General features: G+C 41.8%; 1 protein-coding gene across 8 annotated transcripts in view; it reads right to left on the reverse strand.

The window, feature by feature from the left end:
* Positions 1-13,448, reverse strand: part of Large1 (LARGE xylosyl- and glucuronyltransferase 1) — a 461,800-nt gene that overhangs the window by 365,733 nt on the left and 82,619 nt on the right. Inside the window, exon 2 of one of the 8 annotated variants that reach the window (XM_070014408.1) lies at positions 12,316-12,448. The exons of 6 other annotated variants lie outside the window; for them this stretch is intronic. The gene's annotated coding sequence lies outside the window, so the exon portion shown is untranslated. Of the gene's footprint in view, positions 1-12,306; positions 12,449-13,448 lie in introns of those variants that run through there. One more of the 8 variants, XM_070014409.1, reaches the window with a different exon arrangement.

Genomic DNA, 13,448 nt, shown 5'->3' on the forward strand with positions numbered 1-13,448 from the left:
CAGCAGCCCCATGAGGTAGACAGTATTGCTAGTCCACTATGTAGTCACAGAGACAGAATAATTGTCTGAGGTCCAGCAGCCAGAAAGCAGGGGCTGGGCTCCAGAGTTCAGGTTACTGACCTTGTACTGAACCATATTTGGAACTTTGCCTTTTGGCTCTCGAGCCCTCTCCTGTCCATCCGTCCAAGCTAAGGAGCTCCTACAGCCCTCTTATTTGTAGATCTATCTTGGATGTTACCTTCTCTCCTGCTCTTTGGTCATTCACCTGGCTCTCTCCCCTATCTAGACCAGGAGATCTTTGGCACAGATCTCACCATTCTTGTGACTGTCAGGCCCAATTCACAACACTAAAGAGCTTTTCAAGTCAACGACAGGCCCACATAAAAGGAGACAGAGAAAGGTATCAGAGCAAACATCCAGAGGCCAGAGACACTAGAAGTGAACTTGGCTGCCTTGTCAAGTTGGGGAGAGGAATCCTGAAGGCTCAGTAGATGCTAATAAGTCTGCCCTCTAGTTGCTGACAGGCTCTCACCAGTATTAGCATGCAGCAGCACACCTTCTATTGGCAAATGCTTCATTGTCATTTTTATTAGTTATGCCTTACACTTCCTTGCTAGGTCAATATTATTGAGGGGGTCAGCAGTAAGGTAGGACAAAATCATTATCCACTTATGATAGATGGAGAAGCTGAAGGAGGGAGCGAAGGGAGGGAGTAAGGGCAGGGCAATGTGGTGGTGAAGGTAGCTTCATTCCATGGGAGGAAGATCTTTGCCAGCAAAGGCCTTGCATCAGACTCCAGCCCCAAACTTATTTTCTGTCACTAAGTTCTGTGCTTTAGTTTTGTACCTTGCACACAGAGATAGTTCACATTTCTACTCGTATGTGGTTCTTAAGAGTTGCACAGCAGTTCCTGATCCCTCTACAGGACAACCCATTGCCACTAGGTCCATCAAGAGTCATCCCCTATACCGTGCTAGGGCCTTCAGTTTTGTTCATTGTATTTGCTTATATATTTATAGTCAATCACTCCAAGGAGAATGTACTCCCATGGGAACCAGTACCTTGTAATGTGGTCCACTCTCCAAACCCTGATAAATTTTACACATTCAAAATAAGTACTCTGAGTGGACGATTAAGAGGAAAGGGAGTGGGTTGGGCAAGTGCAATAAGGGTTCCTCACCTGAGGGCCAGCAACACTGGCTACTTTCTGTCAGAGCCCTGAGAACAGCCAGTACAATGAGCATGTGCCATCAATATCCATCAAAGTCGCTGTGAGCACCTACAGAATGGTGGTGCTAATTCCATTCCTTCTACTTCCTGAAGGCAGGAGCTACCTCTCCTGCCCTCTCATGCTCTGTGAACTGGAACACTTGGTACAAATATGTCCTGAATAATCAAAATGAAGCAAGCTTGCCTACGCCTCTCTTTTTAGCCCAATAAGATATCTGAGGACCAGGGTACCCAGGGACTGGCTCAAGACTCCCAGAATTCAGCAGGATGAGAAGGCAGGTTATCATTCCCTCATTCCTATTCCCTGTTAAAATCCCAGGAGGCAGTATCCCAATTGCCTGAGCACATTATATGTTCAATAAATATTATCTACTAGACTGAATCATCTGGAGTCTCAAAACAACTTGAAAGACTGCCTGGCTGAAGAGAACAACACTAGTCATACAACAGACAAGGGTCTCATATCTAAAATATACTTGGAACTAAAAATATTAAATTCCCAACTGCCCGATAAATAAGTGGGCTAAAGACTTAAAGAGAAACTTCTCTGAAGAGGAAGTAAGAACGTCCAGTAGACACATGAAGAAATGCTCAACCTCTCTAGCCATAAAAGAAATGCAAATCAAAACAACATTGAGATACCACCTCATCCCAGTTAGAATGGCTATAATAAAGAACTCTAATAACAACAGATGCTGGAGGGGATGTGGCCAGAAGGGAACCTTACTGCATTGTTGGTGGGAGTGTAAACTTGTTCAACCACTTTGGAAAGTAGTATGAAGGTTCCTCAAAAGACTCCACATAAAGCTCCCCTATGACCTAGCAATCCCACTTTTGGGCATTTATCCAAATGATCACAAACAAGACCATACTAAAGCTACCAGCACAACTATGTTTATCATAGCATTATTCACCATAGCTAAGATATGGAACCAACCCAGATGCCCCTCAGTAGATGAATGGATCAAGAAAATGTGGTATATATACACAATGGAATTCTGTGCCTCCATCAGAAAGAATGGCATCGCCCCATTTGTTAGGAAATGGAAAGGCTTGGAGAAAATTATATTAAGTGGAGTAAGCCAGGCCCAAAGAAACATAGGTCTCATGGTTTACATTATTTGCAATAACTAGTATATGTCTAGACAAGCAGAAAAGCTCAGATAAGATGATGTTAAGCAAAATGAACCCCAAGATAGGGACACATGTGGTTTTTTCTTTCTTGCTATTGTTTCTAACATATTTATAGGGTACCATGTGATTTTTTTTTTGTTGCTTTGTATGTACCTCCCCCCATGGTATAACCCCTGTTTTCACTGTATTTGATGTTGGTATAATTTGGGGAGGGGACGGGAAAAAGCAAAATGTTTAAACAGGGATACAGGTTGACCCATTGCAACAATGAGATGTACAAGATGCTATGTTGAAAAACTAACTTTGCAATTTAGGCAGGGAATGGGGGGAGTTGTTGAGGAGGTGGGAGGGACAGGATAGGATGGTAGGGGAAAAACAAAAGAGGAGGCAACAATGCTGGATAAGAAATGTACTCATTACCTTGCTCATGTAACTGTAACCCCTTGGTACAGTATTTTCACAGTAAAGAACTTATTTAAAAAAAAAAAGAGCAACACACTGATTAATTTCATAGGCTATAGGACCCCCAAATGTCAAATGAATTCACATGGGCTCACATGGCCTTTGTGTGGCAGAGTACTGACCACAGCAACCAAGTTCAGTCACCCCTGATTTAAAAAAAGAAAATGAAAGGAAAGAAAAGAAAAGAAAAGAGGTATTCCACATGGAAGAATGCTCTGGATGACCTTTTTGATCATCTAGACATTAACTCTATATCCTCTGCTGTCCACTGAATATCAGGGTTCCCTTCTCTCACAACGTGACCACCATCCAAGGCCATTCATCCACACCACTGGCTTACCAAATCTTTGATTTTGCTTATGATAAAAATCTTCACACCAAGTACTAGCCCTTTACATTACCTGGGGGTTGAAGTCAACTATCTCGCCTTCAAATACTCCTTATTCATTAATTTACAACATTTATTACTTACTTAATCATACTAAATCCATTTCTTTTGGTCTATACCTCTACAAGTATTCTTCCATATATCTGTCCATGGTAGGGAAAGAATGACCCAAATATAAAACCTGTAATTACTGTGACCCTGAAGATGCATATTCATTTCTATAAAACCTGGACATCAAGACATTTGTAGAGAGTAACAAACTGAACAACCACAATCTGGGCATAAAGTGAGACATTTCTCACCCTCATCCTCCATGTGACCAACTTCTAACAGTGAGCGGTCAGCAGACATGATACAACTTCTCATCCCCTACTGCTTATGTTCTTTCCCTGGCTAGATGGGTAGATATTAGTGAAAAGAGGTGAGAAATCACATGTGTATGGTGACAGAGCTTCCTTCATCTTGGCTACTGTAGAGCAGAGACAAACATCAAACCCACATATTCTTCCTGTGAAAGCCAAAAAGGGGTTTAGCATACAAGAAGAGTTTCATTATTATTATTCTTTTTATTTTCTCTACCACGTTTTCCCCAATTCTTTATAAATTATCACACCACTTCAACACCTCCCTGCATCCATATTCATAATTGATTAGTAACTATTCATTATTAATAACTATCAATAGCTAATAAGATGTTATTTCATCCTTATAATAATCCTATGAGGTAGATACAATTACAAGAATTAAAGGCCTAGAAAGGGTTAAGTATTCCACTCAAGATCAAAAAGTACATAAGTGGTAAAACAGTTTGAATCTAGAACTGATTGATCTAACACTGAAATTCAAGTTCTCATTCTATCCAAAGCAGGATGATCTTTTCTCCTAAATCAGGTCGTACTACTGACTCACCAAAAACCTACCTCACTGCCAAAACCTCCCTCTCTTCCCTTCTCCACCCTAACACACCTGACACCAAGTACATCCTCCTTCCCACTATCTGAACTCAACTCCTTCCTGTTCCTGAGACACCTGCTTGGGTCAGCTATCTCCATTCTTACTCCTTCCTCAGTTCTCCTCCTTGCTCATGCTCAATAGAAATGCGCTGTCTATCTAACACTGACAACATTATTTCCCTCCTGAAATACTCTTGCTGCTCCTCAATCCCACCCCAGTGAACATTCAGCTCCAGAGAACGCTTGATAGCCTGTGCTGATGAATCTTGTCTGATTCATAGTCCTAGACAACAAGCTTGTTAAGGGAAGATCTTTTCTGTACCATCAGTGTATCTATGCCAGGCTCTTACTGTCACCAGGAATACAGAGATTAAGAGAGAAAGCAAAAATCTTCAACCTCCCCAGAGTCCACTGGTTTAGAGCTCTGTCACTGATGTATGCTGAATGGTTGATATTGGACCAAGAACTGAGCTGGAGATAGGGGAGAATGATAAAGTTGCCTATCTTCTCCAAGCCTCAACATCTTCATCATGAAGTAGAGAAAGTGGTAACTAATCCAAGATGCTACAAGGTTAAGTGAGTTAATAAACTGGAAACTGGGCTGGGAAGGTGGCTCAGTGGTAGAGTGCTTGCCTTGCATGCATGAGGCCCTGGGTTTGATTCCTCAGCACCACATAAGCAAAAAAAAAGCCAGAAGTGGTACTGTGGCTCAAGTGGTAGAGCACTAGCCTTGAGCTGAAGAGCTGAGGGACAGTGCCCAGTCCCAGAGTTCAGGCCCCACGACTGACAAAAATAAAAATGAATAAATAAATAAAAATAAAAATAAACCTGTAAACAGTGATAGCCACACAGCAAGGAATTAAAATCAACCCTCTGTGTCTCTGGGCTCCCTATTCATGGACTGAATTGAGAGAGAGTGAGAGAGAGAGAGAGAGAGAGAGAAGGGACGGAGGGAAGGGAGGGAGAGAAGGAGGGAGGGAAGGAGGGAGGAAGGAAGGAAGGAAGGAAGGAAAGAAGGAAGGAAGGAAGGAAGGAAGGAAGGAAGGAAGGAAGGAAGGAAGGAAGGAAGGAAGGAAGGAAGGAAGGAAGGAAATTTCATTTGTACTGAACATACAGTTTCTCTTACTACTATTCCTAGAACTTTACAATATGAACTATTTATATAGCAGTTGCATTGTAATAGGTACTAAAAGTAACCTAGAAAAGGTTGAATAAGAATGAAGTAATTACTATTATGTTTTATATGAGGGAATCAGGCTTCTGTGGATGTTGGGATTGTCAAGAGTTTCTTGGAACCCATCCCCTAGGAACACTGAGGCTGACTGTACTCCTTCTCCATCATGAAACCGTGAACCCAGAGTACAAGAGCCATTCTCCATATTTCCCTACTACATCTTGGGATCATGAACCATGTCTAACAAATGTTTGTCTAACTATTAAGGTAGGGAAGACATCAAAGAAAGGGAACAGAAAGTATTCAAGAAGCTTTCTTTCCAGCTACTCTATACCATGACCAAAGTATATGGAAAAGAAGAAAGGAGAGATCCTAGGCAAGATTACTCCAAACCACACTTGCACCCTCCCTGCTCCAATCACAGAACACTTCTGCTGACGTCCTTATTTCTCCAAGCAGAAAGGTGCAAGTGCAAGTGTGTGTGTGTGTTATGTGTTTGTGTTTTCAGGTGTGCATACATATACCTACCTCAAATGACTTCAATTTTAAATACATTGCTAGAAATTCCTAGGTCTGGGTAGCATGGTTCAAGGGGTAGAACACCTGCCTGGCAAGCATGAGGGCCTGAGTTCAATCTTAAGTGCTGTCAAAAAATAATAAAAATAAATAAAGGAAAGGAAAAATATCAACTATTTCTTCTTTACTAAGCACTAGGAGTTCATACCTATAATCCTAGCTACTCAGGAAGCTGGAATCTGAGGATCATGGTTAGAAGCTAAGTTAGACAGAAAAGTTTATGAAACTCTTAAACAGCAAAAAGCTGGAGGCGGAGGTATGTCTCAAGTGGTAGAGTGCCAGTCTTTTGCAAAAAGTCAAGGTCCTAAGTTCAAGCCCCAGTATCACCACAAAAAAAAAAAAAAAGTTTCACCAATCATAAAGGACAAAACAAACAAAAAAAGTAACATTTGAAGTAAAAAGCCTACCCCCAAAGCTCAAGAACATTAAGATGGCATGTGACAGAAATTAAAAACTATAAACAGCAAGGCCTCAATTAGGCAAACTCCATTTAAGTGACGTTTTAGAGAACAAAAGGCTTACTGTTTTTATGGCTAAAACATTTAGTTTTAACTAAGTGAAAAGATACTTCCCTCATTTTGTAATCAACATAATAAATATATCCTAAATTTTTCTTAATGATTCTGGTTAATTATATATCCCCAGTTTTGGGCACAGGGCCTGGCCTTGGCTCCATTTGCGTGGCACTAAATTTCCCTATACTGCCATGGTATGAGCCTGTGGGAGTCACAAAGGTGTGTCTGGTCCATCAGCCTTATGCTGTGGTTTCAATCTGATGTAGATGAAACCTTTACAGCTGCTGATGGATGTGGCTTTCTTATACTTCTCCCATGGGTCAGACTGTCATTTCTTGTCCATGTTTCTGGCCATGTCATGAAGCTTCCCATTCAAATGAACTTTTGTATTCAACTCCACAGCTTAAGAATTCAAACATGAATCTCACCAGAATGATGTGGAGCTAGGACAAGTGGCTCACAGCTGTAATCATATCTACTATGGAAGCTAAGATCTAAGGATCATGGTTTGAAGCAAGCCGGAGCAAAAATGTCTGAGATTATCTCCAACTAACTTGCACAAATTTGGAAATGGAGCTGTGCTCAAGTAGTAGAGCACCAGCCTTGAATGAAAAAGCCAAGAGAAAGCTAAGTGCTGGTGACTCACACCTGTAATCCTAGCTACTCAGGAGGCTGAGATCAGAGCAGTTCAAAGCTAGCATGGACAGGAAAGTCTGTGAGATTCTTATCTCCAATAAACTACTCAAAAAAAGCCAGAAGTGGTGCTGTGGCTCAAGTGGTAGAGCACTAGCCTTAAGCAAAAGATATTCAGGGACAGTACCAAAGCCAGAGTTCAAGCCCAGGACAAACAAGAAAAAAAAAAAGCCAAAAGAGAGTACAAAGCCCTGAGTTCAAGCCCCAGTGCCAGAACAAACAAACACATACATACATACATACATACATACATACATACATACATACATACATACATACATACATACATACATACATAATGGGGAAGTTATTAAGGCTATAGGAATCCTCTTATTCTCCCAGTCATATGCAGGACTGACTTGTCCTTAGGTTCTGAGTATGAACAATGACTCTGAATCTTCCTTTAACCAAATAAATATGAACAAATGCTCACAGATCTTGCCAACCTTTGTTGGCCACAGGGTATATGACATCTCAGACAATAAGACCCTCTTGAGTCCCACAGTATGAGTGACATAGACAGAACCCAAATACATAATATCAGCATATGACTGTGTTACATACCCTAGAAATACACTTTATTAATTCAACCATGGAGATATTAGCACCATTCACATAAATAAAACCTAATCGACCCTAACAAATACAAATGATATAAAGAGAAGAATTCCTGAGCTTACACTTAGACCACACACACTCCTTGCCAGTACATATATGTACTCGGTGTGCATGCACTGATGTGCTGTTGAACAGAAATCCTTCTGAGCACTATGGTATACCTGCTATTGCTGGCTTCCTTGCCTGTGTTTCCTAGGAGTTGAAAGCTGAGGACAGAAATCATATATTTTCTTTATGCAACTCCAGAACTTAATATAATGCCTGGTACAGATATTTTTCTAAGTTAACCACCTCACTATATAGACTAAGGGGGAAAAAATCATTACAATAGCTTTCAAGTTTACATGGAATATATAACTGGAAAAGTAAATAAGGCCTTCATGCTTCCAAAATGGAGCCTTGCCTACTCCAATAGATAGGTTCAATGTCATGAGATACCCCTGGTTCCTGTCCTCCACAGAGCCAATGGCTCATCCCCATATCCAGTGGACAGATGCATACATAAAAAGCCAGTGGTTCTTTCTGCCCATTGTATCTACCCTTAACACCCTGAGGAATATTCCACTCAGGCTACTTACAGATAGAGCTCTTTCTGCTGCGCTCTGGGGCAAGATATCCTTGTTTAGACTGAGTCATCTACATTTCATGCCTATGCGCTGTCCTGTTTTAAAGGGCAAGTTTTTGTTTTTATGTTTTCAGTTACCTCAGAGCACTCCATCCACCTAATGATGGTTCATTACTCACTTGCCCTGTTCACAGCTAATAATAACTTCTACAATTAATTGGAAGTTGACTGACCTCAAGGGCTCATATACTGGGAGCTATGTCAGGTTCTTGTGTTAGCCTGTTCAGTTACTGTAATCAAATACCTGGGACAGACTAACTGTATTCAGAAAATGGATTTATGTAGCTCATGGTTCTGGAGATTCAGTGGCATGGTTGTAGCATCAGTATCAGGACAGGAAATGACTCGTGAAGTCCTAAGCTCTGAAGAGGAGCTAACTGAATGGCAAGAGTATTTAAGAGAAGAGATCACATTGGTAAAAAGGAATCCCTAGAACTCAAAGGTTCAAAGAAAACAATCTTAGTCCTTTCCAAGGGCATCTCCTCAATGATTTGGACTCAACAGCTCCACTCAACTCCTAAACAGCTTTCAGCATGACCATACTCCCAAACTATGATACACACTGAAACCATTCCCAAACTATACCAGAACATTACTTATATTACCACCCCATGCACCCAGAGAACAATCTTTTAAAGCAGATATAAACTCATTTTGCAGGAGAGCAAATGGTAGAACCAAAAGGTTGATGCCATAGGCCTAACTTAACCATAAACCCGGCCCCTTGGTTCAACTAACATTTTATTGACCAACATTTCTTAATTACATGTTTTTCCCTGAGTCCCTAATTTATCTATTCAATTCACCTATAAACATGCACTGAGGGCCAGTGCTGAGGCCATATTATCCCCATCTCTCATATAAGGCTTAAATTTAACAAGCAAATGAAGACTAAAGGATTTAAAGGTCTGGCCAACTACATTGTTAGTCTAAACCCTTACTACTAATATACCTCCTAGAGCTGTAATGACAATTAAGTGACTTACTATGGGAAAAGTGCACATGGTATGGTCTCAATAAATGGTAGTTGTTTAAGGAATTTAATATAATGACAGCTATTTTCCATCTTTCATTTTAGCAGAGTTTTGGAGGAGAAGGGAAGGAGGTGAGAAAGCAGCAAGACCAAGTTCAATGTCATATTCATCCCAGAGACCAACAATCATGGCTTTTGCTTTCCTACTTGTATGATAAAGAACATGGGTCCAGTTCTCTCCAGGAAAGTCTTAAGATGCTATCATCTGTGATTTTAGTAGCTAATTAGCAAATGTGCGCAACACTGTGAATAACCATCCCGGACAATTCTCAAAGTCTTCTCTACAGAGAATGAAGCTTTTACTGTGGAAAACTAAGAGACCTCAAATGACTAAGCCAAGTATGAAGGGCAAACTTCATAAAGGAAAATTGTAGAGTCAAGTTTATTCACTGAGGAGTTTTTCGATTCCCCAAATATGTGACGATGAGAGTAACAGAGGAAGAAAGCTTATCGTGGATTTTCCCACCACACATGAATCCCGAGCTCCACAGAGACTGGAAGCTGCTGAACCTCCATCTGCAATGAGCAAGAGAAAACAGCAGATATAAAAGAAAAGAGCATTGCCATGAGAGAAGTGGCCAGGTACACCAGGCAGAGATGGCCCCCTGTACCCAGGAGTTAAGAGAACAAAGAAAGAAGTTCAGGGAGCCCTCAACGTAAGATTAGGGAAGAAGGATGCCAAGGACACGTGCCTCACTCCTCTCCTGGACAGGAACCTTGATGTTAAGCAAAGACAGCCTCCTAGTCCAGGATATATTTCAACACCACAGTTTTTGTTTCTTTTGTTTATTTTCAGAGAGAGGCTTGAACGCAGGGCCTCAGGACTGCTATATTCCTAGTTCTTTTGCTTTTCACTTGGTTTCAAGATAGGCTCTCACTAAGGCTAGCTTCAAACCTCAATCTTTCTGTCTCTGCCTTTATAATGGCAGAGATTACAGACAAGCACCACATGTTTGATTTTTTCCCCCTTTTATCTGTGGTACAATTCTCTATATCTGCTATAGTACAAACTTGGTGGCTTACAACAACAGAAATATGGACTAGGCATGGTGGCACATACTCTGAGTTCAAATGCTAGTAACCTAATAAGAAGGAAAGGAAGGAAGGAGGGATGTAGGGAAGGAGGAGGGAGGGATGGAATAGGGAAGAAAGAAAGGAGGAAAGAAGGAGGAAGGAAGGAGGGAGGAAGAAAGGAAGGGAGGAAGGTAACAGATTCTCTGAGGCCTGTGGGAAAAGGTGTCTTTTCTATCAAAGTGAGTTGCTTAACAGTTCCTGCTTTGGCCTTTTGGCTTGGCCCTTATGATTATTCTGCTAAGACATCAACAAGTAAAGAAATGAAAAGAGGAAATGCTTTGGGATAAAGAAGGAGCTTTGAACTGTAAGGTTTTGTCTTAAATGTTAGTTCCAAAGTGGAAGAAGAATTAAGATACACCTCAGATTGTACAAAGAAGTAGCAAAAGGTATATGCTTTGAAATTATTTGTGTACTGTTACTCTTATCTCAAAGTCTTTAAATGGCTGCTTTATAAAAATCTTTCCATCTTCAAACCAGCCAACGTGTGCAGATTGTGAACCTGAGCTCAGCCAATCCAGGCAGAAGGACATTAGGGATTAAAAAGGAGCAGTTTCCTGCGCTATGTGCTTGCTTGCCAGTTTTTGGCTGATGACACACCATTCTGCAGAAGTAATCTTGGACTTACTGAGTTCCTTTCCAGTTGGAGGTCCTAATACTTACCTGATACCCCAATATCCCGTCATATCTAATATATCTTTGGAGGCCAAAAGTCTAAAACATGAGGGTGCACTATATTTAAGAAAAGTCTGTTCCAGCTTCTTCCAACTTCCGGTTTCTGCCAACATACTTTTACTTGGGTGCATGGCACCAATCTCCTAGGTTCTAGGAAAGAGGACCTTGACATGCCAATTTTCTTCTTAAAATGTCCAGCACAGTGGCTAATGCCTACAATCTCAGCTACTTTAGAGGCAGAAATAACTGGAAAGTTGTGGCATAATTTCAGATAAGGCAAAAAGTTAGAAAGAACCCATCTCAACCAATAAGCTGGGTACAGGGATACATGACTGTCATCCAGATAAATAAGAGGATTGTGATCTTGGATGCAAGACCCTTTTTAAAAAATAACTAAAGGATATGGTTCAACTGGTAGAAAGGTCTGCCTAGTGAGCCGAGTTCAAACACCAGTACCACGAACCAAAGAAATGCCAAAAAATAAAAATAAAATAAACATTTAACCTTTCAAACCAGAAGAATTCAGAATGTCCAAGCTGGAAGTAGCTTTGGAAATCAGCTAATCCCACTTTCTCTCTGGTAACTGAAAAGCGGGCTGGTGTGACTTCGTCTCTTCCAGTGTCACCCAGCAGACCCACCCTAGCAAACAAAAGCTACTTTCATTCAGGGCTCTGCTCAGAACATTGAAAAGATTTCACTGAAAAGAACATCATTATCCTCCTCCAAGCCCTGCCCCCACACCATCTCCAAAAGCCCATCATGTAATCAGTTCTTGGCTCACTGAGCAATAAAATGAACTACATCTCTATAAAGAAATATAATTAATTAAAAACAAACAACAACAACAAAAAGCATCTCCTTTAGCCCAGTACAGAAGCTCATGAGTTCTGGCCTGGCTTTACTCCTGTACAACGTAAACTTATATCTACCTGCTATAATGGCCACAGAGGGCTAGGAGTTGCGGGGGTGGGGGGAAGTGGGGGAGAGGTCTAGGCTGAGTAACCATTGAGGAATGGGGTTGACTTCAGGGTGTGCAGCTGACTAAAGCCTTGACCTGTTTGTCAGGGAGAAGAGGAGGGACCTTGCTCAGCTGTCAGGCTCTGTGCTTCTTAAGTCAGGAGCATTTCAACCCCACAGACAGCTTTTAAACAACCATTACCAGGCTCACCCCAGTTGCATATTCTGTAGATCAGACTCAGGAGTGGCCACCGGCAACAGTTTCTCAGGGGATAGGGATGCAGCCTGTCTGGTGACAATGCTTCAAAGGCCAATGTTCCCAGGAAGGACCTTGGCACGGAAAGCTGTGGAAGGGAAGAAAGAAGGCAGGTATCAGAGAGCACTGGAAAATCCTATGATTTGAGTAGATGAAAAGAAATGTTGGGGCAGAAGGGGACCAAACTGCACTCGAAGTAAGAGAGGAAATAAAGGGGACATGAGGAGGTGGGAGGAAGAGAAGCCCTACCTTTTACAAGGCAAGTCTGAAGGTGCCAGCAGGACAGAGGAGAGAACACACTGAGAAGTCTGAAGCTGTGCTCCTCATGAGAAGCCCCAGAACCTGGAGATCACTTGGCTCTGATGGGGAGGAGAGATGGTGACATAGGGACTGGAGAACCAGGCAAGACTGAGGAGCCCCAGAAGGTCCAGAGAAGGACTTCTGAGGAAAGGGATGGTCAAGGGCAAGAAAGGCTACTGTAGAGTTGAAAAAGGAGAAGGTTGAAGAGAATGCATTCTGACCCCAAAATGACGTCACTCACAGCACACACACACAGCAGCCCGTGGGCTGGACGCCATATTCTCATGGCAAGGTCATCAGAAATGATGGAAAGGAAGTGTGCTAGCAAAGGAAAAAGAAATAGGGTTGAGCAAAAAAGCCCAGGGGAACCTTTAATGCCAGCTCCCTTTATCTCAGGGGTGTCCCCCAAAATGATTACAGTGCTATCTAAAGTCACACTTCCTAAAGCATTCCCTAGGGAAAGACACTGAGAATAAATAAATGCAGCATGAATGAATGACACAATCCAACAGTGCTCCGGGAGCAGAAGAAAATGAGGTCTTTGCACCTGAAATCAGTGCCACATTCCCCGCCTTCATTCACCCACCAGAGTCCAGGCTACTCAAGGTCATCGCTCAGGGCCTTCGTACTTCCCATTCCCTCTCTCTGGATTGCTCTTCCCCTCCTAAGTGGCTTGCTTCCTCCCTGCACTTCTCAAGGAGACTACTCTTCACTTTTATTTAATTTTGTGTTGTTTTGGCAGTGTGGGAGATATGTATACTGGGCAAATGATCTACCACTGAGCCACG

This window comes from Dipodomys merriami, unplaced genomic scaffold (genome assembly GCF_024711535.1).
Source record: "Dipodomys merriami isolate MVZ:Mamm:240054 unplaced genomic scaffold, mDipMer1.0.p SCAF_97, whole genome shotgun sequence".
In the NCBI taxonomy this organism is placed as follows: Eukaryota; Metazoa; Chordata; class Mammalia; order Rodentia; family Heteromyidae; genus Dipodomys; species Dipodomys merriami.